Source organism: Schistocerca piceifrons, unplaced genomic scaffold, assembly GCF_021461385.2.
Source record: "Schistocerca piceifrons isolate TAMUIC-IGC-003096 unplaced genomic scaffold, iqSchPice1.1 HiC_scaffold_314, whole genome shotgun sequence".
In the NCBI taxonomy this organism is placed as follows: Eukaryota; Metazoa; Arthropoda; class Insecta; order Orthoptera; family Acrididae; genus Schistocerca; species Schistocerca piceifrons.
In genome coordinates this window covers 1-22,185 of record NW_025728531.1, presented here as the reverse complement: position 1 = coordinate 22,185, position 22,185 = coordinate 1, and the positions used below count along the sequence as shown (strand labels likewise).

The 22,185-nt window shown below is 54.7% G+C and overlaps 66 non-coding genes across 66 annotated transcripts; all 66 read right to left on the bottom strand.

Moving 5' to 3' along the window:
- Positions 1 to 240: 240 nt before the first annotated feature.
- Trnae-cuc lies at positions 241 to 312 on the bottom strand. The gene has a single exon. It is a non-coding gene; the product is annotated as a tRNA-Glu (tRNA).
- Positions 313 to 590: 278 nt separating this feature from the next.
- Positions 591 to 672, bottom strand: Trnal-cag. The gene has a single exon. It is a non-coding gene; the product is annotated as a tRNA-Leu (tRNA).
- An 80-nt stretch (positions 673 to 752) lies between these two features.
- On the bottom strand, positions 753 to 834 carry Trnal-aag. Its single transcript has one exon. It is a non-coding gene; the product is annotated as a tRNA-Leu (tRNA).
- Positions 835 to 1,121: 287 nt separating this feature from the next.
- Positions 1,122 to 1,193, bottom strand: Trnah-gug. The gene has a single exon. It is a non-coding gene; the product is annotated as a tRNA-His (tRNA).
- Positions 1,194 to 1,575: 382 nt separating this feature from the next.
- Trnae-cuc lies at positions 1,576 to 1,647 on the bottom strand. Its single transcript has one exon. It is a non-coding gene; the product is annotated as a tRNA-Glu (tRNA).
- A 278-nt stretch (positions 1,648 to 1,925) lies between these two features.
- On the bottom strand, positions 1,926 to 2,007 carry Trnal-cag. The gene has a single exon. It is a non-coding gene; the product is annotated as a tRNA-Leu (tRNA).
- Positions 2,008 to 2,087: 80 nt separating this feature from the next.
- Trnal-aag lies at positions 2,088 to 2,169 on the bottom strand. Its single transcript has one exon. It is a non-coding gene; the product is annotated as a tRNA-Leu (tRNA).
- Positions 2,170 to 2,456: 287 nt separating this feature from the next.
- Positions 2,457 to 2,528, bottom strand: Trnah-gug. The gene has a single exon. It is a non-coding gene; the product is annotated as a tRNA-His (tRNA).
- A 382-nt stretch (positions 2,529 to 2,910) lies between these two features.
- Positions 2,911 to 2,982, bottom strand: Trnae-cuc. Its single transcript has one exon. It is a non-coding gene; the product is annotated as a tRNA-Glu (tRNA).
- Positions 2,983 to 3,260: 278 nt separating this feature from the next.
- Trnal-cag lies at positions 3,261 to 3,342 on the bottom strand. Its single transcript has one exon. It is a non-coding gene; the product is annotated as a tRNA-Leu (tRNA).
- An 80-nt stretch (positions 3,343 to 3,422) lies between these two features.
- Positions 3,423 to 3,504, bottom strand: Trnal-aag. The gene has a single exon. It is a non-coding gene; the product is annotated as a tRNA-Leu (tRNA).
- A 287-nt stretch (positions 3,505 to 3,791) lies between these two features.
- Positions 3,792 to 3,863, bottom strand: Trnah-gug. The gene has a single exon. It is a non-coding gene; the product is annotated as a tRNA-His (tRNA).
- A 382-nt stretch (positions 3,864 to 4,245) lies between these two features.
- Trnae-cuc lies at positions 4,246 to 4,317 on the bottom strand. The gene has a single exon. It is a non-coding gene; the product is annotated as a tRNA-Glu (tRNA).
- A 278-nt stretch (positions 4,318 to 4,595) lies between these two features.
- Trnal-cag lies at positions 4,596 to 4,677 on the bottom strand. Its single transcript has one exon. It is a non-coding gene; the product is annotated as a tRNA-Leu (tRNA).
- An 80-nt stretch (positions 4,678 to 4,757) lies between these two features.
- Positions 4,758 to 4,839, bottom strand: Trnal-aag. Its single transcript has one exon. It is a non-coding gene; the product is annotated as a tRNA-Leu (tRNA).
- A 287-nt stretch (positions 4,840 to 5,126) lies between these two features.
- On the bottom strand, positions 5,127 to 5,198 carry Trnah-gug. The gene has a single exon. It is a non-coding gene; the product is annotated as a tRNA-His (tRNA).
- A 382-nt stretch (positions 5,199 to 5,580) lies between these two features.
- Positions 5,581 to 5,652, bottom strand: Trnae-cuc. Its single transcript has one exon. It is a non-coding gene; the product is annotated as a tRNA-Glu (tRNA).
- A 278-nt stretch (positions 5,653 to 5,930) lies between these two features.
- Positions 5,931 to 6,012, bottom strand: Trnal-cag. Its single transcript has one exon. It is a non-coding gene; the product is annotated as a tRNA-Leu (tRNA).
- An 80-nt stretch (positions 6,013 to 6,092) lies between these two features.
- On the bottom strand, positions 6,093 to 6,174 carry Trnal-aag. The gene has a single exon. It is a non-coding gene; the product is annotated as a tRNA-Leu (tRNA).
- A 287-nt stretch (positions 6,175 to 6,461) lies between these two features.
- Trnah-gug lies at positions 6,462 to 6,533 on the bottom strand. Its single transcript has one exon. It is a non-coding gene; the product is annotated as a tRNA-His (tRNA).
- Positions 6,534 to 6,915: 382 nt separating this feature from the next.
- Positions 6,916 to 6,987, bottom strand: Trnae-cuc. Its single transcript has one exon. It is a non-coding gene; the product is annotated as a tRNA-Glu (tRNA).
- A 278-nt stretch (positions 6,988 to 7,265) lies between these two features.
- Positions 7,266 to 7,347, bottom strand: Trnal-cag. The gene has a single exon. It is a non-coding gene; the product is annotated as a tRNA-Leu (tRNA).
- Positions 7,348 to 7,427: 80 nt separating this feature from the next.
- Trnal-aag lies at positions 7,428 to 7,509 on the bottom strand. Its single transcript has one exon. It is a non-coding gene; the product is annotated as a tRNA-Leu (tRNA).
- Positions 7,510 to 7,796: 287 nt separating this feature from the next.
- Trnah-gug lies at positions 7,797 to 7,868 on the bottom strand. Its single transcript has one exon. It is a non-coding gene; the product is annotated as a tRNA-His (tRNA).
- A 382-nt stretch (positions 7,869 to 8,250) lies between these two features.
- On the bottom strand, positions 8,251 to 8,322 carry Trnae-cuc. Its single transcript has one exon. It is a non-coding gene; the product is annotated as a tRNA-Glu (tRNA).
- Positions 8,323 to 8,600: 278 nt separating this feature from the next.
- Trnal-cag lies at positions 8,601 to 8,682 on the bottom strand. The gene has a single exon. It is a non-coding gene; the product is annotated as a tRNA-Leu (tRNA).
- Positions 8,683 to 8,762: 80 nt separating this feature from the next.
- Trnal-aag lies at positions 8,763 to 8,844 on the bottom strand. The gene has a single exon. It is a non-coding gene; the product is annotated as a tRNA-Leu (tRNA).
- Positions 8,845 to 9,131: 287 nt separating this feature from the next.
- On the bottom strand, positions 9,132 to 9,203 carry Trnah-gug. Its single transcript has one exon. It is a non-coding gene; the product is annotated as a tRNA-His (tRNA).
- A 382-nt stretch (positions 9,204 to 9,585) lies between these two features.
- On the bottom strand, positions 9,586 to 9,657 carry Trnae-cuc. Its single transcript has one exon. It is a non-coding gene; the product is annotated as a tRNA-Glu (tRNA).
- A 278-nt stretch (positions 9,658 to 9,935) lies between these two features.
- Trnal-cag lies at positions 9,936 to 10,017 on the bottom strand. The gene has a single exon. It is a non-coding gene; the product is annotated as a tRNA-Leu (tRNA).
- Positions 10,018 to 10,097: 80 nt separating this feature from the next.
- Positions 10,098 to 10,179, bottom strand: Trnal-aag. Its single transcript has one exon. It is a non-coding gene; the product is annotated as a tRNA-Leu (tRNA).
- A 287-nt stretch (positions 10,180 to 10,466) lies between these two features.
- On the bottom strand, positions 10,467 to 10,538 carry Trnah-gug. The gene has a single exon. It is a non-coding gene; the product is annotated as a tRNA-His (tRNA).
- A 382-nt stretch (positions 10,539 to 10,920) lies between these two features.
- On the bottom strand, positions 10,921 to 10,992 carry Trnae-cuc. The gene has a single exon. It is a non-coding gene; the product is annotated as a tRNA-Glu (tRNA).
- Positions 10,993 to 11,270: 278 nt separating this feature from the next.
- Positions 11,271 to 11,352, bottom strand: Trnal-cag. Its single transcript has one exon. It is a non-coding gene; the product is annotated as a tRNA-Leu (tRNA).
- An 80-nt stretch (positions 11,353 to 11,432) lies between these two features.
- Trnal-aag lies at positions 11,433 to 11,514 on the bottom strand. The gene has a single exon. It is a non-coding gene; the product is annotated as a tRNA-Leu (tRNA).
- Positions 11,515 to 11,801: 287 nt separating this feature from the next.
- Trnah-gug lies at positions 11,802 to 11,873 on the bottom strand. Its single transcript has one exon. It is a non-coding gene; the product is annotated as a tRNA-His (tRNA).
- A 382-nt stretch (positions 11,874 to 12,255) lies between these two features.
- Positions 12,256 to 12,327, bottom strand: Trnae-cuc. Its single transcript has one exon. It is a non-coding gene; the product is annotated as a tRNA-Glu (tRNA).
- A 278-nt stretch (positions 12,328 to 12,605) lies between these two features.
- Positions 12,606 to 12,687, bottom strand: Trnal-cag. The gene has a single exon. It is a non-coding gene; the product is annotated as a tRNA-Leu (tRNA).
- An 80-nt stretch (positions 12,688 to 12,767) lies between these two features.
- On the bottom strand, positions 12,768 to 12,849 carry Trnal-aag. The gene has a single exon. It is a non-coding gene; the product is annotated as a tRNA-Leu (tRNA).
- Positions 12,850 to 13,136: 287 nt separating this feature from the next.
- Positions 13,137 to 13,208, bottom strand: Trnah-gug. The gene has a single exon. It is a non-coding gene; the product is annotated as a tRNA-His (tRNA).
- A 382-nt stretch (positions 13,209 to 13,590) lies between these two features.
- Trnae-cuc lies at positions 13,591 to 13,662 on the bottom strand. The gene has a single exon. It is a non-coding gene; the product is annotated as a tRNA-Glu (tRNA).
- Positions 13,663 to 13,940: 278 nt separating this feature from the next.
- On the bottom strand, positions 13,941 to 14,022 carry Trnal-cag. Its single transcript has one exon. It is a non-coding gene; the product is annotated as a tRNA-Leu (tRNA).
- An 80-nt stretch (positions 14,023 to 14,102) lies between these two features.
- Trnal-aag lies at positions 14,103 to 14,184 on the bottom strand. The gene has a single exon. It is a non-coding gene; the product is annotated as a tRNA-Leu (tRNA).
- A 287-nt stretch (positions 14,185 to 14,471) lies between these two features.
- On the bottom strand, positions 14,472 to 14,543 carry Trnah-gug. The gene has a single exon. It is a non-coding gene; the product is annotated as a tRNA-His (tRNA).
- Positions 14,544 to 14,925: 382 nt separating this feature from the next.
- On the bottom strand, positions 14,926 to 14,997 carry Trnae-cuc. The gene has a single exon. It is a non-coding gene; the product is annotated as a tRNA-Glu (tRNA).
- A 278-nt stretch (positions 14,998 to 15,275) lies between these two features.
- Trnal-cag lies at positions 15,276 to 15,357 on the bottom strand. The gene has a single exon. It is a non-coding gene; the product is annotated as a tRNA-Leu (tRNA).
- Positions 15,358 to 15,437: 80 nt separating this feature from the next.
- On the bottom strand, positions 15,438 to 15,519 carry Trnal-aag. The gene has a single exon. It is a non-coding gene; the product is annotated as a tRNA-Leu (tRNA).
- Positions 15,520 to 15,806: 287 nt separating this feature from the next.
- Positions 15,807 to 15,878, bottom strand: Trnah-gug. Its single transcript has one exon. It is a non-coding gene; the product is annotated as a tRNA-His (tRNA).
- A 383-nt stretch (positions 15,879 to 16,261) lies between these two features.
- Positions 16,262 to 16,333, bottom strand: Trnae-cuc. Its single transcript has one exon. It is a non-coding gene; the product is annotated as a tRNA-Glu (tRNA).
- Positions 16,334 to 16,611: 278 nt separating this feature from the next.
- Positions 16,612 to 16,693, bottom strand: Trnal-cag. The gene has a single exon. It is a non-coding gene; the product is annotated as a tRNA-Leu (tRNA).
- An 80-nt stretch (positions 16,694 to 16,773) lies between these two features.
- On the bottom strand, positions 16,774 to 16,855 carry Trnal-aag. The gene has a single exon. It is a non-coding gene; the product is annotated as a tRNA-Leu (tRNA).
- A 287-nt stretch (positions 16,856 to 17,142) lies between these two features.
- Positions 17,143 to 17,214, bottom strand: Trnah-gug. The gene has a single exon. It is a non-coding gene; the product is annotated as a tRNA-His (tRNA).
- Positions 17,215 to 17,596: 382 nt separating this feature from the next.
- Positions 17,597 to 17,668, bottom strand: Trnae-cuc. Its single transcript has one exon. It is a non-coding gene; the product is annotated as a tRNA-Glu (tRNA).
- Positions 17,669 to 17,946: 278 nt separating this feature from the next.
- Trnal-cag lies at positions 17,947 to 18,028 on the bottom strand. The gene has a single exon. It is a non-coding gene; the product is annotated as a tRNA-Leu (tRNA).
- An 80-nt stretch (positions 18,029 to 18,108) lies between these two features.
- On the bottom strand, positions 18,109 to 18,190 carry Trnal-aag. Its single transcript has one exon. It is a non-coding gene; the product is annotated as a tRNA-Leu (tRNA).
- A 287-nt stretch (positions 18,191 to 18,477) lies between these two features.
- Trnah-gug lies at positions 18,478 to 18,549 on the bottom strand. The gene has a single exon. It is a non-coding gene; the product is annotated as a tRNA-His (tRNA).
- Positions 18,550 to 18,931: 382 nt separating this feature from the next.
- Positions 18,932 to 19,003, bottom strand: Trnae-cuc. The gene has a single exon. It is a non-coding gene; the product is annotated as a tRNA-Glu (tRNA).
- A 278-nt stretch (positions 19,004 to 19,281) lies between these two features.
- Positions 19,282 to 19,363, bottom strand: Trnal-cag. The gene has a single exon. It is a non-coding gene; the product is annotated as a tRNA-Leu (tRNA).
- Positions 19,364 to 19,443: 80 nt separating this feature from the next.
- Positions 19,444 to 19,525, bottom strand: Trnal-aag. The gene has a single exon. It is a non-coding gene; the product is annotated as a tRNA-Leu (tRNA).
- A 287-nt stretch (positions 19,526 to 19,812) lies between these two features.
- Trnah-gug lies at positions 19,813 to 19,884 on the bottom strand. Its single transcript has one exon. It is a non-coding gene; the product is annotated as a tRNA-His (tRNA).
- Positions 19,885 to 20,266: 382 nt separating this feature from the next.
- On the bottom strand, positions 20,267 to 20,339 carry Trnae-cuc. The gene has a single exon. It is a non-coding gene; the product is annotated as a tRNA-Glu (tRNA).
- A 278-nt stretch (positions 20,340 to 20,617) lies between these two features.
- Positions 20,618 to 20,699, bottom strand: Trnal-cag. Its single transcript has one exon. It is a non-coding gene; the product is annotated as a tRNA-Leu (tRNA).
- Positions 20,700 to 20,779: 80 nt separating this feature from the next.
- Positions 20,780 to 20,861, bottom strand: Trnal-aag. The gene has a single exon. It is a non-coding gene; the product is annotated as a tRNA-Leu (tRNA).
- Positions 20,862 to 21,148: 287 nt separating this feature from the next.
- On the bottom strand, positions 21,149 to 21,220 carry Trnay-gua. Its single transcript has one exon. It is a non-coding gene; the product is annotated as a tRNA-Tyr (tRNA).
- Positions 21,221 to 21,602: 382 nt separating this feature from the next.
- Positions 21,603 to 21,674, bottom strand: Trnae-cuc. The gene has a single exon. It is a non-coding gene; the product is annotated as a tRNA-Glu (tRNA).
- A 278-nt stretch (positions 21,675 to 21,952) lies between these two features.
- On the bottom strand, positions 21,953 to 22,034 carry Trnal-cag. Its single transcript has one exon. It is a non-coding gene; the product is annotated as a tRNA-Leu (tRNA).
- Between the last annotated feature and the right edge of the window lie 151 nt (positions 22,035 to 22,185).

Genomic DNA, 22,185 nt, shown 5'->3' with positions numbered 1-22,185 from the left:
GCTGTTAGGACACTAAGCAGTGTGGTTAGCTGCATTCAACCCCCGTGGCAATGTCTTGCAGTCCTCCAGCTCTGTTGACCACAGGTAGGTGCCTCGATAAGAGGTGGATACATGTCGCATCGCTCTCGCCGTCACTTGTCACCACGAATCGTACTTAACGTAGTTTTCTGCAAGCGTCAGCGGAGCGTCAGTCGAGCTAAGTCGGGACAAGTCGCATAAGAGGAGCAACAAAATGCGCATTTCCGGTACCGGGAATCGAACCCGGGCCTCCTGGGTGAGAGCCAGGTATCCTAGCCACTAGACCACACCGGATAACGACGCCAGGGCTCCTCCTGCGAACACAGCAAGCTATACACAATCTACTTGACGACAACGGCAAAAATTAGCGTTTCCACCTTATAGAACGTCGTGCTCTGGACACATTTCGTGGAGACGAACGCCAGCAATCGTGACACCAAACTGCGCCTGTGAATCCTGTCGTTGCACCACGCACTGTGCTGCTACGACAATTTAAGAAAGAGACGCTCACGGCTTGCCGCGCTGTTTTCGTCGCGGGTAATCAGTGCTACGGCTTCCGAGACAGAAAACATTGGCAGCGGTGGGATTCGAACCCACGCCTCCGAAGAGACTGGTGCCTGAAACCAGCGCCTTAGACCGCTCGGCCACGCTACCTACGCGCCACGGCGGTCACAGGAGCTGCGTTCTTACCCACGAGACCACACCGCAATGGCACAAAAACGAGAAGTAAAAATTGGCAGCGGTGGGATTCGAACCCACGCCTCCGAAGAGACTGGTGCCTTAAACCAGCGCCTTAGACCGCTCGGCCACGCTACCTGCGTCAGTGTTCTTCGCTTTTGTGGAAACAGTGCGCGACACAGCTCCCTGTTCTGCTGCAACTGGCTGCTCATCCATTGCACCTCAAACAACTGCCCTTTTCGAATAGAGATTAACTACACAGGCAGCTGCCCGCGCTCTGGTGCGGCGGCATTGCGTGTTGATAATGAACTGGTAGTGCCACCTGCAGCCTGCGGAACATGAGTGAAAAATGAAGAGGGCACTGTGATTTCAAACACTGAGTCACAATCGTCACTGCAGCGACAGCAAGGCAAAACTTTAAAATTTGCCGTGACCAGGATTCGAACCTGGGTTATTGCGGCCACAACGCAATGTCCTAACCACTAGACGATCACGGCCACGGAAGCACCGCCGAGAGCAGTTCTCGCGACTGCAAGTGGCGATGCACAGCAAAGCTCAGCCCACACACCACTGTGTCTCCCCACAGCTGTGTCAGACGCGGTCTCCATTACATGTATACTGGCAAGCGAACGTGTCTGCGCTGTTAGGACACTAAGCAGTGTGGTTAGCTGCATTCAACCCCCGTGGCAATGTCTTGCAGTCCTCCAGCTCTGTTGACCACAGGTAGGTGCCTCGATAAGAGGTGGATACATGTCGCATCGCTCTCGCCGTCACTTGTCACCACGAATCGTACTTAACGTAGTTTTCTGCAAGCGTCAGCGGAGCGTCAGTCGAGCTAAGTCGGGACAAGTCGCATAAGAGGAGCAACAAAATGCGCATTTCCGGTACCGGGAATCGAACCCGGGCCTCCTGGGTGAGAGCCAGGTATCCTAGCCACTAGACCACACCGGATAACGACGCCAGGGCTCCTCCTGCGAACACAGCAAGCTATACACAATCTACTTGACGACAACGGCAAAAATTAGCGTTTCCACCTTATAGAACGTCGTGCTCTGGACACATTTCGTGGAGACGAACGCCAGCAATCGTGACACCAAACTGCGCCTGTGAATCCTGTCGTTGCACCACGCACTGTGCTGCTACGACAATTTAAGAAAGAGACGCTCACGGCTTGCCGCGCTGTTTTCGTCGCGGGTAATCAGTGCTACGGCTTCCGAGACAGAAAACATTGGCAGCGGTGGGATTCGAACCCACGCCTCCGAAGAGACTGGTGCCTGAAACCAGCGCCTTAGACCGCTCGGCCACGCTACCTACGCGCCACGGCGGTCACAGGAGCTGCGTTCTTACCCACGAGACCACACCGCAATGGCACAAAAACGAGAAGTAAAAATTGGCAGCGGTGGGATTCGAACCCACGCCTCCGAAGAGACTGGTGCCTTAAACCAGCGCCTTAGACCGCTCGGCCACGCTACCTGCGTCAGTGTTCTTCGCTTTTGTGGAAACAGTGCGCGACACAGCTCCCTGTTCTGCTGCAACTGGCTGCTCATCCATTGCACCTCAAACAACTGCCCTTTTCGAATAGAGATTAACTACACAGGCAGCTGCCCGCGCTCTGGTGCGGCGGCATTGCGTGTTGATAATGAACTGGTAGTGCCACCTGCAGCCTGCGGAACATGAGTGAAAAATGAAGAGGGCACTGTGATTTCAAACACTGAGTCACAATCGTCACTGCAGCGACAGCAAGGCAAAACTTTAAAATTTGCCGTGACCAGGATTCGAACCTGGGTTATTGCGGCCACAACGCAATGTCCTAACCACTAGACGATCACGGCCACGGAAGCACCGCCGAGAGCAGTTCTCGCGACTGCAAGTGGCGATGCACAGCAAAGCTCAGCCCACACACCACTGTGTCTCCCCACAGCTGTGTCAGACGCGGTCTCCATTACATGTATACTGGCAAGCGAACGTGTCTGCGCTGTTAGGACACTAAGCAGTGTGGTTAGCTGCATTCAACCCCCGTGGCAATGTCTTGCAGTCCTCCAGCTCTGTTGACCACAGGTAGGTGCCTCGATAAGAGGTGGATACATGTCGCATCGCTCTCGCCGTCACTTGTCACCACGAATCGTACTTAACGTAGTTTTCTGCAAGCGTCAGCGGAGCGTCAGTCGAGCTAAGTCGGGACAAGTCGCATAAGAGGAGCAACAAAATGCGCATTTCCGGTACCGGGAATCGAACCCGGGCCTCCTGGGTGAGAGCCAGGTATCCTAGCCACTAGACCACACCGGATAACGACGCCAGGGCTCCTCCTGCGAACACAGCAAGCTATACACAATCTACTTGACGACAACGGCAAAAATTAGCGTTTCCACCTTATAGAACGTCGTGCTCTGGACACATTTCGTGGAGACGAACGCCAGCAATCGTGACACCAAACTGCGCCTGTGAATCCTGTCGTTGCACCACGCACTGTGCTGCTACGACAATTTAAGAAAGAGACGCTCACGGCTTGCCGCGCTGTTTTCGTCGCGGGTAATCAGTGCTACGGCTTCCGAGACAGAAAACATTGGCAGCGGTGGGATTCGAACCCACGCCTCCGAAGAGACTGGTGCCTGAAACCAGCGCCTTAGACCGCTCGGCCACGCTACCTACGCGCCACGGCGGTCACAGGAGCTGCGTTCTTACCCACGAGACCACACCGCAATGGCACAAAAACGAGAAGTAAAAATTGGCAGCGGTGGGATTCGAACCCACGCCTCCGAAGAGACTGGTGCCTTAAACCAGCGCCTTAGACCGCTCGGCCACGCTACCTGCGTCAGTGTTCTTCGCTTTTGTGGAAACAGTGCGCGACACAGCTCCCTGTTCTGCTGCAACTGGCTGCTCATCCATTGCACCTCAAACAACTGCCCTTTTCGAATAGAGATTAACTACACAGGCAGCTGCCCGCGCTCTGGTGCGGCGGCATTGCGTGTTGATAATGAACTGGTAGTGCCACCTGCAGCCTGCGGAACATGAGTGAAAAATGAAGAGGGCACTGTGATTTCAAACACTGAGTCACAATCGTCACTGCAGCGACAGCAAGGCAAAACTTTAAAATTTGCCGTGACCAGGATTCGAACCTGGGTTATTGCGGCCACAACGCAATGTCCTAACCACTAGACGATCACGGCCACGGAAGCACCGCCGAGAGCAGTTCTCGCGACTGCAAGTGGCGATGCACAGCAAAGCTCAGCCCACACACCACTGTGTCTCCCCACAGCTGTGTCAGACGCGGTCTCCATTACATGTATACTGGCAAGCGAACGTGTCTGCGCTGTTAGGACACTAAGCAGTGTGGTTAGCTGCATTCAACCCCCGTGGCAATGTCTTGCAGTCCTCCAGCTCTGTTGACCACAGGTAGGTGCCTCGATAAGAGGTGGATACATGTCGCATCGCTCTCGCCGTCACTTGTCACCACGAATCGTACTTAACGTAGTTTTCTGCAAGCGTCAGCGGAGCGTCAGTCGAGCTAAGTCGGGACAAGTCGCATAAGAGGAGCAACAAAATGCGCATTTCCGGTACCGGGAATCGAACCCGGGCCTCCTGGGTGAGAGCCAGGTATCCTAGCCACTAGACCACACCGGATAACGACGCCAGGGCTCCTCCTGCGAACACAGCAAGCTATACACAATCTACTTGACGACAACGGCAAAAATTAGCGTTTCCACCTTATAGAACGTCGTGCTCTGGACACATTTCGTGGAGACGAACGCCAGCAATCGTGACACCAAACTGCGCCTGTGAATCCTGTCGTTGCACCACGCACTGTGCTGCTACGACAATTTAAGAAAGAGACGCTCACGGCTTGCCGCGCTGTTTTCGTCGCGGGTAATCAGTGCTACGGCTTCCGAGACAGAAAACATTGGCAGCGGTGGGATTCGAACCCACGCCTCCGAAGAGACTGGTGCCTGAAACCAGCGCCTTAGACCGCTCGGCCACGCTACCTACGCGCCACGGCGGTCACAGGAGCTGCGTTCTTACCCACGAGACCACACCGCAATGGCACAAAAACGAGAAGTAAAAATTGGCAGCGGTGGGATTCGAACCCACGCCTCCGAAGAGACTGGTGCCTTAAACCAGCGCCTTAGACCGCTCGGCCACGCTACCTGCGTCAGTGTTCTTCGCTTTTGTGGAAACAGTGCGCGACACAGCTCCCTGTTCTGCTGCAACTGGCTGCTCATCCATTGCACCTCAAACAACTGCCCTTTTCGAATAGAGATTAACTACACAGGCAGCTGCCCGCGCTCTGGTGCGGCGGCATTGCGTGTTGATAATGAACTGGTAGTGCCACCTGCAGCCTGCGGAACATGAGTGAAAAATGAAGAGGGCACTGTGATTTCAAACACTGAGTCACAATCGTCACTGCAGCGACAGCAAGGCAAAACTTTAAAATTTGCCGTGACCAGGATTCGAACCTGGGTTATTGCGGCCACAACGCAATGTCCTAACCACTAGACGATCACGGCCACGGAAGCACCGCCGAGAGCAGTTCTCGCGACTGCAAGTGGCGATGCACAGCAAAGCTCAGCCCACACACCACTGTGTCTCCCCACAGCTGTGTCAGACGCGGTCTCCATTACATGTATACTGGCAAGCGAACGTGTCTGCGCTGTTAGGACACTAAGCAGTGTGGTTAGCTGCATTCAACCCCCGTGGCAATGTCTTGCAGTCCTCCAGCTCTGTTGACCACAGGTAGGTGCCTCGATAAGAGGTGGATACATGTCGCATCGCTCTCGCCGTCACTTGTCACCACGAATCGTACTTAACGTAGTTTTCTGCAAGCGTCAGCGGAGCGTCAGTCGAGCTAAGTCGGGACAAGTCGCATAAGAGGAGCAACAAAATGCGCATTTCCGGTACCGGGAATCGAACCCGGGCCTCCTGGGTGAGAGCCAGGTATCCTAGCCACTAGACCACACCGGATAACGACGCCAGGGCTCCTCCTGCGAACACAGCAAGCTATACACAATCTACTTGACGACAACGGCAAAAATTAGCGTTTCCACCTTATAGAACGTCGTGCTCTGGACACATTTCGTGGAGACGAACGCCAGCAATCGTGACACCAAACTGCGCCTGTGAATCCTGTCGTTGCACCACGCACTGTGCTGCTACGACAATTTAAGAAAGAGACGCTCACGGCTTGCCGCGCTGTTTTCGTCGCGGGTAATCAGTGCTACGGCTTCCGAGACAGAAAACATTGGCAGCGGTGGGATTCGAACCCACGCCTCCGAAGAGACTGGTGCCTGAAACCAGCGCCTTAGACCGCTCGGCCACGCTACCTACGCGCCAGGGCGGTCACAGGAGCTGCGTTCTTACCCACGAGACCACACCGCAATGGCACAAAAACGAGAAGTAAAAATTGGCAGCGGTGGGATTCGAACCCACGCCTCCGAAGAGACTGGTGCCTTAAACCAGCGCCTTAGACCGCTCGGCCACGCTACCTGCGTCAGTGTTCTTCGCTTTTGTGGAAACAGTGCGCGACACAGCTCCCTGTTCTGCTGCAACTGGCTGCTCATCCATTGCACCTCAAACAACTGCCCTTTTCGAATAGAGATTAACTACACAGGCAGCTGCCCGCGCTCTGGTGCGGCGGCATTGCGTGTTGATAATGAACTGGTAGTGCCACCTGCAGCCTGCGGAACATGAGTGAAAAATGAAGAGGGCACTGTGATTTCAAACACTGAGTCACAATCGTCACTGCAGCGACAGCAAGGCAAAACTTTAAAATTTGCCGTGACCAGGATTCGAACCTGGGTTATTGCGGCCACAACGCAATGTCCTAACCACTAGACGATCACGGCCACGGAAGCACCGCCGAGAGCAGTTCTCGCGACTGCAAGTGGCGATGCACAGCAAAGCTCAGCCCACACACCACTGTGTCTCCCCACAGCTGTGTCAGACGCGGTCTCCATTACATGTATACTGGCAAGCGAACGTGTCTGCGCTGTTAGGACACTAAGCAGTGTGGTTAGCTGCATTCAACCCCCGTGGCAATGTCTTGCAGTCCTCCAGCTCTGTTGACCACAGGTAGGTGCCTCGATAAGAGGTGGATACATGTCGCATCGCTCTCGCCGTCACTTGTCACCACGAATCGTACTTAACGTAGTTTTCTGCAAGCGTCAGCGGAGCGTCAGTCGAGCTAAGTCGGGACAAGTCGCATAAGAGGAGCAACAAAATGCGCATTTCCGGTACCGGGAATCGAACCCGGGCCTCCTGGGTGAGAGCCAGGTATCCTAGCCACTAGACCACACCGGATAACGACGCCAGGGCTCCTCCTGCGAACACAGCAAGCTATACACAATCTACTTGACGACAACGGCAAAAATTAGCGTTTCCACCTTATAGAACGTCGTGCTCTGGACACATTTCGTGGAGACGAACGCCAGCAATCGTGACACCAAACTGCGCCTGTGAATCCTGTCGTTGCACCACGCACTGTGCTGCTACGACAATTTAAGAAAGAGACGCTCACGGCTTGCCGCGCTGTTTTCGTCGCGGGTAATCAGTGCTACGGCTTCCGAGACAGAAAACATTGGCAGCGGTGGGATTCGAACCCACGCCTCCGAAGAGACTGGTGCCTGAAACCAGCGCCTTAGACCGCTCGGCCACGCTACCTACGCGCCACGGCGGTCACAGGAGCTGCGTTCTTACCCACGAGACCACACCGCAATGGCACAAAAACGAGAAGTAAAAATTGGCAGCGGTGGGATTCGAACCCACGCCTCCGAAGAGACTGGTGCCTTAAACCAGCGCCTTAGACCGCTCGGCCACGCTACCTGCGTCAGTGTTCTTCGCTTTTGTGGAAACAGTGCGCGACACAGCTCCCTGTTCTGCTGCAACTGGCTGCTCATCCATTGCACCTCAAACAACTGCCCTTTTCGAATAGAGATTAACTACACAGGCAGCTGCCCGCGCTCTGGTGCGGCGGCATTGCGTGTTGATAATGAACTGGTAGTGCCACCTGCAGCCTGCGGAACATGAGTGAAAAATGAAGAGGGCACTGTGATTTCAAACACTGAGTCACAATCGTCACTGCAGCGACAGCAAGGCAAAACTTTAAAATTTGCCGTGACCAGGATTCGAACCTGGGTTATTGCGGCCACAACGCAATGTCCTAACCACTAGACGATCACGGCCACGGAAGCACCGCCGAGAGCAGTTCTCGCGACTGCAAGTGGCGATGCACAGCAAAGCTCAGCCCACACACCACTGTGTCTCCCCACAGCTGTGTCAGACGCGGTCTCCATTACATGTATACTGGCAAGCGAACGTGTCTGCGCTGTTAGGACACTAAGCAGTGTGGTTAGCTGCATTCAACCCCCGTGGCAATGTCTTGCAGTCCTCCAGCTCTGTTGACCACAGGTAGGTGCCTCGATAAGAGGTGGATACATGTCGCATCGCTCTCGCCGTCACTTGTCACCACGAATCGTACTTAACGTAGTTTTCTGCAAGCGTCAGCGGAGCGTCAGTCGAGCTAAGTCGGGACAAGTCGCATAAGAGGAGCAACAAAATGCGCATTTCCGGTACCGGGAATCGAACCCGGGCCTCCTGGGTGAGAGCCAGGTATCCTAGCCACTAGACCACACCGGATAACGACGCCAGGGCTCCTCCTGCGAACACAGCAAGCTATACACAATCTACTTGACGACAACGGCAAAAATTAGCGTTTCCACTTTATAGAACGTCGTGCTCTGGACACATTTCGTGGAGACGAACGCCAGCAATCGTGACACCAAACTGCGCCTGTGAATCCTGTCGTTGCACCACGCACTGTGCTGCTACGACAATTTAAGAAAGAGACGCTCACGGCTTGCCGCGCTGTTTTCGTCGCGGGTAATCAGTGCTACGGCTTCCGAGACAGAAAACATTGGCAGCGGTGGGATTCGAACCCACGCCTCCGAAGAGACTGGTGCCTGAAACCAGCGCCTTAGACCGCTCGGCCACGCTACCTACGCGCCACGGCGGTCACAGGAGCTGCGTTCTTACCCACGAGACCACACCGCAATGGCACAAAAACGAGAAGTAAAAATTGGCAGCGGTGGGATTCGAACCCACGCCTCCGAAGAGACTGGTGCCTTAAACCAGCGCCTTAGACCGCTCGGCCACGCTACCTGCGTCAGTGTTCTTCGCTTTTGTGGAAACAGTGCGCGACACAGCTCCCTGTTCTGCTGCAACTGGCTGCTCATCCATTGCACCTCAAACAACTGCCCTTTTCGAATAGAGATTAACTACACAGGCAGCTGCCCGCGCTCTGGTGCGGCGGCATTGCGTGTTGATAATGAACTGGTAGTGCCACCTGCAGCCTGCGGAACATGAGTGAAAAATGAAGAGGGCACTGTGATTTCAAACACTGAGTCACAATCGTCACTGCAGCGACAGCAAGGCAAAACTTTAAAATTTGCCGTGACCAGGATTCGAACCTGGGTTATTGCGGCCACAACGCAATGTCCTAACCACTAGACGATCACGGCCACGGAAGCACCGCCGAGAGCAGTTCTCGCGACTGCAAGTGGCGATGCACAGCAAAGCTCAGCCCACACACCACTGTGTCTCCCCACAGCTGTGTCAGACGCGGTCTCCATTACATGTATACTGGCAAGCGAACGTGTCTGCGCTGTTAGGACACTAAGCAGTGTGGTTAGCTGCATTCAACCCCCGTGGCAATGTCTTGCAGTCCTCCAGCTCTGTTGACCACAGGTAGGTGCCTCGATAAGAGGTGGATACATGTCGCATCGCTCTCGCCGTCACTTGTCACCACGAATCGTACTTAACGTAGTTTTCTGCAAGCGTCAGCGGAGCGTCAGTCGAGCTAAGTCGGGACAAGTCGCATAAGAGGAGCAACAAAATGCGCATTTCCGGTACCGGGAATCGAACCCGGGCCTCCTGGGTGAGAGCCAGGTATCCTAGCCACTAGACCACACCGGATAACGACGCCAGGGCTCCTCCTGCGAACACAGCAAGCTATACACAATCTACTTGACGACAACGGCAAAAATTAGCGTTTCCACCTTATAGAACGTCGTGCTCTGGACACATTTCGTGGAGACGAACGCCAGCAATCGTGACACCAAACTGCGCCTGTGAATCCTGTCGTTGCACCACGCACTGTGCTGCTACGACAATTTAAGAAAGAGACGCTCACGGCTTGCCGCGCTGTTTTCGTCGCGGGTAATCAGTGCTACGGCTTCCGAGACAGAAAACATTGGCAGCGGTGGGATTCGAACCCACGCCTCCGAAGAGACTGGTGCCTGAAACCAGCGCCTTAGACCGCTCGGCCACGCTACCTACGCGCCACGGCGGTCACAGGAGCTGCGTTCTTACCCACGAGACCACACCGCAATGGCACAAAAACGAGAAGTAAAAATTGGCAGCGGTGGGATTCGAACCCACGCCTCCGAAGAGACTGGTGCCTTAAACCAGCGCCTTAGACCGCTCGGCCACGCTACCTGCGTCAGTGTTCTTCGCTTTTGTGGAAACAGTGCGCGACACAGCTCCCTGTTCTGCTGCAACTGGCTGCTCATCCATTGCACCTCAAACAACTGCCCTTTTCGAATAGAGATTAACTACACAGGCAGCTGCCCGCGCTCTGGTGCGGCGGCATTGCGTGTTGATAATGAACTGGTAGTGCCACCTGCAGCCTGCGGAACATGAGTGAAAAATGAAGAGGGCACTGTGATTTCAAACACTGAGTCACAATCGTCACTGCAGCGACAGCAAGGCAAAACTTTAAAATTTGCCGTGACCAGGATTCGAACCTGGGTTATTGCGGCCACAACGCAATGTCCTAACCACTAGACGATCACGGCCACGGAAGCACCGCCGAGAGCAGTTCTCGCGACTGCAAGTGGCGATGCACAGCAAAGCTCAGCCCACACACCACTGTGTCTCCCCACAGCTGTGTCAGACGCGGTCTCCATTACATGTATACTGGCAAGCGAACGTGTCTGCGCTGTTAGGACACTAAGCAGTGTGGTTAGCTGCATTCAACCCCCGTGGCAATGTCTTGCAGTCCTCCAGCTCTGTTGACCACAGGTAGGTGCCTCGATAAGAGGTGGATACATGTCGCATCGCTCTCGCCGTCACTTGTCACCACGAATCGTACTTAACGTAGTTTTCTGCAAGCGTCAGCGGAGCGTCAGTCGAGCTAAGTCGGGACAAGTCGCATAAGAGGAGCAACAAAATGCGCATTTCCGGTACCGGGAATCGAACCCGGGCCTCCTGGGTGAGAGCCAGGTATCCTAGCCACTAGACCACACCGGATAACGACGCCAGGGCTCCTCCTGCGAACACAGCAAGCTATACACAATCTACTTGACGACAACGGCAAAAATTAGCGTTTCCACCTTATAGAACGTCGTGCTCTGGACACATTTCGTGGAGACGAACGCCAGCAATCGTGACACCAAACTGCGCCTGTGAATCCTGTCGTTGCACCACGCACTGTGCTGCTACGACAATTTAAGAAAGAGACGCTCACGGCTTGCCGCGCTGTTTTCGTCGCGGGTAATCAGTGCTACGGCTTCCGAGACAGAAAACATTGGCAGCGGTGGGATTCGAACCCACGCCTCCGAAGAGACTGGTGCCTGAAACCAGCGCCTTAGACCGCTCGGCCACGCTACCTACGCGCCACGGCGGTCACAGGAGCTGCGTTCTTACCCACGAGACCACACCGCAATGGCACAAAAACGAGAAGTAAAAATTGGCAGCGGTGGGATTCGAACCCACGCCTCCGAAGAGACTGGTGCCTTAAACCAGCGCCTTAGACCGCTCGGCCACGCTACCTGCGTCAGTGTTCTTCGCTTTTGTGGAAACAGTGCGCGACACAGCTCCCTGTTCTGCTGCAACTGGCTGCTCATCCATTGCACCTCAAACAACTGCCCTTTTCGAATAGAGATTAACTACACAGGCAGCTGCCCGCGCTCTGGTGCGGCGGCATTGCGTGTTGATAATGAACTGGTAGTGCCACCTGCAGCCTGCGGAACATGAGTGAAAAATGAAGAGGGCACTGTGATTTCAAACACTGAGTCACAATCGTCACTGCAGCGACAGCAAGGCAAAACTTTAAAATTTGCCGTGACCAGGATTCGAACCTGGGTTATTGCGGCCACAACGCAATGTCCTAACCACTAGACGATCACGGCCACGGAAGCACCGCCGAGAGCAGTTCTCGCGACTGCAAGTGGCGATGCACAGCAAAGCTCAGCCCACACACCACTGTGTCTCCCCACAGCTGTGTCAGACGCGGTCTCCATTACATGTATACTGGCAAGCGAACGTGTCTGCGCTGTTAGGACACTAAGCAGTGTGGTTAGCTGCATTCAACCCCCGTGGCAATGTCTTGCAGTCCTCCAGCTCTGTTGACCACAGGTAGGTGCCTCGATAAGAGGTGGATACATGTCGCATCGCTCTCGCCGTCACTTGTCACCACGAATCGTACTTAACGTAGTTTTCTGCAAGCGTCAGCGGAGCGTCAGTCGAGCTAAGTCGGGACAAGTCGCATAAGAGGAGCAACAAAATGCGCATTTCCGGTACCGGGAATCGAACCCGGGCCTCCTGGGTGAGAGCCAGGTATCCTAGCCACTAGACCACACCGGATAACGACGCCAGGGCTCCTCCTGCGAACACAGCAAGCTATACACAATCTACTTGACGACAACGGCAAAAATTAGCGTTTCCACCTTATAGAACGTCGTGCTCTGGACACATTTCGTGGAGACGAACGCCAGCAATCGTGACACCAAACTGCGCCTGTGAATCCTGTCGTTGCACCACGCACTGTGCTGCTACGACAATTTAAGAAAGAGACGCTCACGGCTTGCCGCGCTGTTTTCGTCGCGGGTAATCAGTGCTACGGCTTCCGAGACAGAAAACATTGGCAGCGGTGGGATTCGAACCCACGCCTCCGAAGAGACTGGTGCCTGAAACCAGCGCCTTAGACCGCTCGGCCACGCTACCTACGCGCCACGGCGGTCACAGGAGCTGCGTTCTTACCCACGAGACCACACCGCAATGGCACAAAAACGAGAAGTAAAAATTGGCAGCGGTGGGATTCGAACCCACGCCTCCGAAGAGACTGGTGCCTTAAACCAGCGCCTTAGACCGCTCGGCCACGCTACCTGCGTCAGTGTTCTTCGCTTTTGTGGAAACAGTGCGCGACACAGCTCCCTGTTCTGCTGCAACTGGCTGCTCATCCATTGCACCTCAAACAACTGCCCTTTTCGAATAGAGATTAACTACACAGGCAGCTGCCCGCGCTCTGGTGCGGCGGCATTGCGTGTTGATAATGAACTGGTAGTGCCACCTGCAGCCTGCGGAACATGAGTGAAAAATGAAGAGGGCACTGTGATTTCAAACACTGAGTCACAATCGTCACTGCAGCGACAGCAAGGCAAAACTTTAAAATTTGCCGTGACCAGGATTCGAACCTGGGTTATTGCGGCCACAACGCAATGTCCTAACCACTAGACGATCACGGCCACGGAAGCACCGCCGAGAGCAGTTCTCGCGACTGCAAGTGGCGATGCACAGCAAAGCTCAGCCCACACACCACTGTGTCTCCCCACAGCTGTGTCAGACGCGGTCTCCATTACATGTATACTGGCAAGCGAACGTGTCTGCGCTGTTAGGACACTAAGCAGTGTGGTTAGCTGCATTCAACCCCCGTGGCAATGTCTTGCAGTCCTCCAGCTCTGTTGACCACAGGTAGGTGCCTCGATAAGAGGTGGATACATGTCGCATCGCTCTCGCCGTCACTTGTCACCACGAATCGTACTTAACGTAGTTTTCTGCAAGCGTCAGCGGAGCGTCAGTCGAGCTAAGTCGGGACAAGTCGCATAAGAGGAGCAACAAAATGCGCATTTCCGGTACCGGGAATCGAACCCGGGCCTCCTGGGTGAGAGCCAGGTATCCTAGCCACTAGACCACACCGGATAACGACGCCAGGGCTCCTCCTGCGAACACAGCAAGCTATACACAATCTACTTGACGACAACGGCAAAAATTAGCGTTTCCACCTTATAGAACGTCGTGCTCTGGACACATTTCGTGGAGACGAACGCCAGCAATCGTGACACCAAACTGCGCCTGTGAATCCTGTCGTTGCACCACGCACTGTGCTGCTACGACAATTTAAGAAAGAGACGCTCACGGCTTGCCGCGCTGTTTTCGTCGCGGGTAATCAGTGCTACGGCTTCCGAGACAGAAAACATTGGCAGCGGTGGGATTCGAACCCACGCCTCCGAAGAGACTGGTGCCTGAAACCAGCGCCTTAGACCGCTCGGCCACGCTACCTACGCGCCACGGCGGTCACAGGAGCTGCGTTCTTACCCACGAGACCACACCGCAATGGCACAAAAACGAGAAGTAAAAATTGGCAGCGGTGGGATTCGAACCCACGCCTCCGAAGAGACTGGTGCCTTAAACCAGCGCCTTAGACCGCTCGGCCACGCTACCTGCGTCAGTGTTCTTCGCTTTTGTGGAAACAGTGCGCGACACAGCTCCCTGTTCTGCTGCAACTGGCTGCTCATCCATTGCACCTCAAACAACTGCCCTTTTCGAATAGAGATTAACTACACAGGCAGCTGCCCGCGCTCTGGTGCGGCGGCATTGCGTGTTGATAATGAACTGGTAGTGCCACCTGCAGCCTGCGGAACATGAGTGAAAAATGAAGAGGGCACTGTGATTTCAAACACTGAGTCACAATCGTCACTGCAGCGACAGCAAGGCAAAACTTTAAAATTTGCCGTGACCAGGATTCGAACCTGGGTTATTGCGGCCACAACGCAATGTCCTAACCACTAGACGATCACGGCCACGGAAGCACCGCCGAGAGCAGTTCTCGCGACTGCAAGTGGCGATGCACAGCAAAGCTCAGCCCACACACCACTGTGTCTCCCCACAGCTGTGTCAGACGCGGTCTCCATTACATGTATACTGGCAAGCGAACGTGTCTGCGCTGTTAGGACACTAAGCAGTGTGGTTAGCTGCATTCAACCCCCGTGGCAATGTCTTGCAGTCCTCCAGCTCTGTTGACCACAGGTAGGTGCCTCGATAAGAGGTGGATACATGTCGCATCGCTCTCGCCGTCACTTGTCACCACGAATCGTACTTAACGTAGTTTTCTGCAAGCGTCAGCGGAGCGTCAGTCGAGCTAAGTCGGGACAAGTCGCATAAGAGGAGCAACAAAATGCGCATTTCCGGTACCGGGAATCGAACCCGGGCCTCCTGGGTGAGAGCCAGGTATCCTAGCCACTAGACCACACCGGATAACGACGCCAGGGCTCCTCCTGCGAACACAGCAAGCTATACACAATCTACTTGACGACAACGGCAAAAATTAGCGTTTCCACCTTATAGAACGTCGTGCTCTGGACACATTTCGTGGAGACGAACGCCAGCAATCGTGACACCAAACTGCGCCTGTGAATCCTGTCGTTGCACCACGCACTGTGCTGCTACGACAATTTAAGAAAGAGACGCTCACGGCTTGCCGCGCTGTTTTCGTCGCGGGTAATCAGTGCTACGGCTTCCGAGACAGAAAACATTGGCAGCGGTGGGATTCGAACCCACGCCTCCGAAGAGACTGGTGCCTGAAACCAGCGCCTTAGACCGCTCGGCCACGCTACCTACGCGCCACGGCGGTCACAGGAGCTGCGTTCTTACCCACGAGACCACACCGCAATGGCACAAAAACGAGAAGTAAAAATTGGCAGCGGTGGGATTCGAACCCACGCCTCCGAAGAGACTGGTGCCTTAAACCAGCGCCTTAGACCGCTCGGCCACGCTACCTGCGTCAGTGTTCTTCGCTTTTGTGGAAACAGTGCGCGACACAGCTCCCTGTTCTGCTGCAACTGGCTGCTCATCCATTGCACCTCAAACAACTGCCCTTTTCGAATAGAGATTAACTACACAGGCAGCTGCCCGCGCTCTGGTGCGGCGGCATTGCGTGTTGATAATGAACTGGTAGTGCCACCTGCAGCCTGCGGAACATGAGTGAAAAATGAAGAGGGCACTGTGATTTCAAACACTGAGTCACAATCGTCACTGCAGCGACAGCAAGGCAAAACTTTAAAATTTGCCGTGACCAGGATTCGAACCTGGGTTATTGCGGCCACAACGCAATGTCCTAACCACTAGACGATCACGGCCACGGAAGCACCGCCGAGAGCAGTTCTCGCGACTGCAAGTGGCGATGCACAGCAAAGCTCAGCCCACACACCACTGTGTCTCCCCACAGCTGTGTCAGACGCGGTCTCCATTACATGTATACTGGCAAGCGAACGTGTCTGCGCTGTTAGGACACTAAGCAGTGTGGTTAGCTGCATTCAACCCCCGTGGCAATGTCTTGCAGTCCTCCAGCTCTGTTGACCACAGGTAGGTGCCTCGATAAGAGGTGGATACATGTCGCATCGCTCTCAGCCGTCACTTGTCACCACGAATCGTACTTAACGTAGTTTTCTGCAAGCGTCAGCGGAGCGTCAGTCGAGCTAAGTCGGGACAAGTCGCATAAGAGGAGCAACAAAATGCGCATTTCCGGTACCGGGAATCGAACCCGGGCCTCCTGGGTGAGAGCCAGGTATCCTAGCCACTAGACCACACCGGATAACGACGCCAGGGCTCCTCCTGCGAACACAGCAAGCTATACACAATCTACTTGACGACAACGGCAAAAATTAGCGTTTCCACCTTATAGAACGTCGTGCTCTGGACACATTTCGTGGAGACGAACGCCAGCAATCGTGACACCAAACTGCGCCTGTGAATCCTGTCGTTGCACCACGCACTGTGCTGCTACGACAATTTAAGAAAGAGACGCTCACGGCTTGCCGCGCTGTTTTCGTCGCGGGTAATCAGTGCTACGGCTTCCGAGACAGAAAACATTGGCAGCGGTGGGATTCGAACCCACGCCTCCGAAGAGACTGGTGCCTGAAACCAGCGCCTTAGACCGCTCGGCCACGCTACCTACGCGCCACGGCGGTCACAGGAGCTGCGTTCTTACCCACGAGACCACACCGCAATGGCACAAAAACGAGAAGTAAAAATTGGCAGCGGTGGGATTCGAACCCACGCCTCCGAAGAGACTGGTGCCTTAAACCAGCGCCTTAGACCGCTCGGCCACGCTACCTGCGTCAGTGTTCTTCGCTTTTGTGGAAACAGTGCGCGACACAGCTCCCTGTTCTGCTGCAACTGGCTGCTCATCCATTGCACCTCAAACAACTGCCCTTTTCGAATAGAGATTAACTACACAGGCAGCTGCCCGCGCTCTGGTGCGGCGGCATTGCGTGTTGATAATGAACTGGTAGTGCCACCTGCAGCCTGCGGAACATGAGTGAAAAATGAAGAGGGCACTGTGATTTCAAACACTGAGTCACAATCGTCACTGCAGCGACAGCAAGGCAAAACTTTAAAATTTGCCGTGACCAGGATTCGAACCTGGGTTATTGCGGCCACAACGCAATGTCCTAACCACTAGACGATCACGGCCACGGAAGCACCGCCGAGAGCAGTTCTCGCGACTGCAAGTGGCGATGCACAGCAAAGCTCAGCCCACACACCACTGTGTCTCCCCACAGCTGTGTCAGACGCGGTCTCCATTACATGTATACTGGCAAGCGAACGTGTCTGCGCTGTTAGGACACTAAGCAGTGTGGTTAGCTGCATTCAACCCCCGTGGCAATGTCTTGCAGTCCTCCAGCTCTGTTGACCACAGGTAGGTGCCTCGATAAGAGGTGGATACATGTCGCATCGCTCTCGCCGTCACTTGTCACCACGAATCGTACTTAACGTAGTTTTCTGCAAGCGTCAGCGGAGCGTCAGTCGAGCTAAGTCGGGACAAGTCGCATAAGAGGAGCAACAAAATGCGCATTTCCGGTACCGGGAATCGAACCCGGGCCTCCTGGGTGAGAGCCAGGTATCCTAGCCACTAGACCACACCGGATAACGACGCCAGGGCTCCTCCTGCGAACACAGCAAGCTATACACAATCTACTTGACGACAACGGCAAAAATTAGCGTTTCCACCTTATAGAACGTCGTGCTCTGGACACATTTCGTGGAGACGAACGCCAGCAATCGTGACACCAAACTGCGCCTGTGAATCCTGTCGTTGCACCACGCACTGTGCTGCTACGACAATTTAAGAAAGAGACGCTCACGGCTTGCCGCGCTGTTTTCGTCGCGGGTAATCAGTGCTACGGCTTCCGAGACAGAAAACATTGGCAGCGGTGGGATTCGAACCCACGCCTCCGAAGAGACTGGTGCCTGAAACCAGCGCCTTAGACCGCTCGGCCACGCTACCTACGCGCCACGGCGGTCACAGGAGCTGCGTTCTTACCCACGAGACCACACCGCAATGGCACAAAAACGAGAAGTAAAAATTGGCAGCGGTGGGATTCGAACCCACGCCTCCGAAGAGACTGGTGCCTTAAACCAGCGCCTTAGACCGCTCGGCCACGCTACCTGCGTCAGTGTTCTTCGCTTTTGTGGAAACAGTGCGCGACACAGCTCCCTGTTCTGCTGCAACTGGCTGCTCATCCATTGCACCTCAAACAACTGCCCTTTTCGAATAGAGATTAACTACACAGGCAGCTGCCCGCGCTCTGGTGCGGCGGCATTGCGTGTTGATAATGAACTGGTAGTGCCACCTGCAGCCTGCGGAACATGAGTGAAAAATGAAGAGGGCACTGTGATTTCAAACACTGAGTCACAATCGTCACTGCAGCGACAGCAAGGCAAAACTTTAAAATTTGCCGTGACCAGGATTCGAACCTGGGTTATTGCGGCCACAACGCAATGTCCTAACCACTAGACGATCACGGCCACGGAAGCACCGCCGAGAGCAGTTCTCGCGACTGCAAGTGGCGATGCACAGCAAAGCTCAGCCCACACACCACTGTGTCTCCCCACAGCTGTGTCAGACGCGGTCTCCATTACATGTATACTGGCAAGCGAACGTGTCTGCGCTGTTAGGACACTAAGCAGTGTGGTTAGCTGCATTCAACCCCCGTGGCAATGTCTTGCAGTCCTCCAGCTCTGTTGACCACAGGTAGGTGCCTCGATAAGAGGTGGATACATGTCGCATCGCTCTCGCCGTCACTTGTCACCACGAATCGTACTTAACGTAGTTTTCTGCAAGCGTCAGCGGAGCGTCAGTCGAGCTAAGTCGGGACAAGTCGCATAAGAGGAGCAACAAAATGCGCATTTCCGGTACCGGGAATCGAACCCGGGCCTCCTGGGTGAGAGCCAGGTATCCTAGCCACTAGACCACACCGGATAACGACGCCAGGGCTCCTCCTGCGAACACAGCAAGCTATACACAATCTACTTGACGACAACGGCAAAAATTAGCGTTTCCACCTTATAGAACGTCGTGCTCTGGACACATTTCGTGGAGACGAACGCCAGCAATCGTGACACCAAACTGCGCCTGTGAATCCTGTCGTTGCACCACGCACTGTGCTGCTACGACAATTTAAGAAAGAGACGCTCACGGCTTGCCGCGCTGTTTTCGTCGCGGGTAATCAGTGCTACGGCTTCCGAGACAGAAAACATTGGCAGCGGTGGGATTCGAACCCACGCCTCCGAAGAGACTGGTGCCTGAAACCAGCGCCTTAGACCGCTCGGCCACGCTACCTACGCGCCACGGCGGTCACAGGAGCTGCGTTCTTACCCACGAGACCACACCGCAATGGCACAAAAACGAGAAGTAAAAATTGGCAGCGGTGGGATTCGAACCCACGCCTCCGAAGAGACTGGTGCCTTAAACCAGCGCCTTAGACCGCTCGGCCACGCTACCTGCGTCAGTGTTCTTCGCTTTTGTGGAAACAGTGCGCGACACAGCTCCCTGTTCTGCTGCAACTGGCTGCTCATCCATTGCACCTCAAACAACTGCCCTTTTCGAATAGAGATTAACTACACAGGCAGCTGCCCGCGCTCTGGTGCGGCGGCATTGCGTGTTGATAATGAACTGGTAGTGCCACCTGCAGCCTGCGGAACATGAGTGAAAAATGAAGAGGGCACTGTGATTTCAAACACTGAGTCACAATCGTCACTGCAGCGACAGCAAGGCAAAACTTTAAAATTTGCCGTGACCAGGATTCGAACCTGGGTTATTGCGGCCACAACGCAATGTCCTAACCACTAGACGATCACGGCCACGGAAGCACCGCCGAGAGCAGTTCTCGCGACTGCAAGTGGCGATGCACAGCAAAGCTCAGCCCACACACCACTGTGTCTCCCCACAGCTGTGTCAGACGCGGTCTCCATTACATGTATACTGGCAAGCGAACGTGTCTGCGCTGTTAGGACACTAAGCAGTGTGGTTAGCTGCATTCAACCCCCGTGGCAATGTCTTGCAGTCCTCCAGCTCTGTTGACCACAGGTAGGTGCCTCGATAAGAGGTGGATACATGTCGCATCGCTCTCGCCGTCACTTGTCACCACGAATCGTACTTAACGTAGTTTTCTGCAAGCGTCAGCGGAGCGTCAGTCGAGCTAAGTCGGGACAAGTCGCATAAGAGGAGCAACAAAATGCGCATTTCCGGTACCGGGAATCGAACCCGGGCCTCCTGGGTGAGAGCCAGGTACTCCTAGCCACTAGACCACACCGGATAACGACGCCAGGGCTCCTCCTGCGAACACAGCAAGCTATACACAATCTACTTGACGACAACGGCAAAAATTAGCGTTTCCACCTTATAGAACGTCGTGCTCTGGACACATTTCGTGGAGACGAACGCCAGCAATCGTGACACCAAACTGCGCCTGTGAATCCTGTCGTTGCACCACGCACTGTGCTGCTACGACAATTTAAGAAAGAGACGCTCACGGCTTGCCGCGCTGTTTTCGTCGCGGGTAATCAGTGCTACGGCTTCCGAGACAGAAAACATTGGCAGCGGTGGGATTCGAACCCACGCCTCCGAAGAGACTGGTGCCTGAAACCAGCGCCTTAGACCGCTCGGCCACGCTACCTACGCGCCACGGCGGTCACAGGAGCTGCGTTCTTACCCACGAGACCACACCGCAATGGCACAAAAACGAGAAGTAAAAATTGGCAGCGGTGGGATTCGAACCCACGCCTCCGAAGAGACTGGTGCCTTAAACCAGCGCCTTAGACCGCTCGGCCACGCTACCTGCGTCAGTGTTCTTCGCTTTTGTGGAAACAGTGCGCGACACAGCTCCCTGTTCTGCTGCAACTGGCTGCTCATCCATTGCACCTCAAACAACTGCCCTTTTCGAATAGAGATTAACTACACAGGCAGCTGCCCGCGCTCTGGTGCGGCGGCATTGCGTGTTGATAATGAACTGGTAGTGCCACCTGCAGCCTGCGGAACATGAGTGAAAAATGAAGAGGGCACTGTGATTTCAAACACTGAGTCACAATCGTCACTGCAGCGACAGCAAGGCAAAACTTTAAAATTTGCCGTGACCAGGATTCGAACCTGGGTTATTGCGGCTACAACGCAATGTCCTAACCACTAGACGATCACGGCCACGGAAGCACCGCCGAGAGCAGTTCTCGCGACTGCAAGTGGCGATGCACAGCAAAGCTCAGCCCACACACCACTGTGTCTCCCCACAGCTGTGTCAGACGCGGTCTCCATTACATGTATACTGGCAAGCGAACGTGTCTGCGCTGTTAGGACACTAAGCAGTGTGGTTAGCTGCATTCAACCCCCGTGGCAATGTCTTGCAGTCCTCCAGCTCTGTTGACCACAGGTAGGTGCCTCGATAAGAGGTGGATACATGTCGCATCGCTCTCGCCGTCACTTGTCACCACGAATCGTACTTAACGTAGTTTTCTGCAAGCGTCAGCGGAGCGTCAGTCGAGCTAAGTCGGGACAAGTCGCATAAGAGGAGCAACAAAATGCGCATTTCCGGTACCGGGAATCGAACCCGGGCCTCCTGGGTGAGAGCCAGGTATCCTAGCCACTAGACCACACCGGATAACGACGCCAGGGCTCCTCCTGCGAACACAGCAAGCTATACACAATCTACTTGACGACAACGGCAAAAATTAGCGTTTCCACCTTATAGAACGTCGTGCTCTGGACACATTTCGTGGAGACGAACGCCAGCAATCGTGACACCAAACTGCGCCTGTGAATCCTGTCGTTGCACCACGCACTGTGCTGCTACGACAATTTAAGAAAGAGACGCTCACGGCTTGCCGCGCTGTTTTCGTCGCGGGTAATCAGTGCTACGGCTTCCGAGACAGAAAACATTGGCAGCGGTGGGATTCGAACCCACGCCTCCGAAGAGACTGGTGCCTGAAACCAGCGCCTTAGACCGCTCGGCCACGCTACCTACGCGCCACGGCGGTCACAGGAGCTGCGTTCTTACCCACGAGACCACACCGCAATGGCACAAAAACGAGAAGTAAAAATTGGCAGCGGTGGGATTCGAACCCCACGCCTCCGAAGAGACTGGTGCCTTAAACCAGCGCCTTAGACGCTCG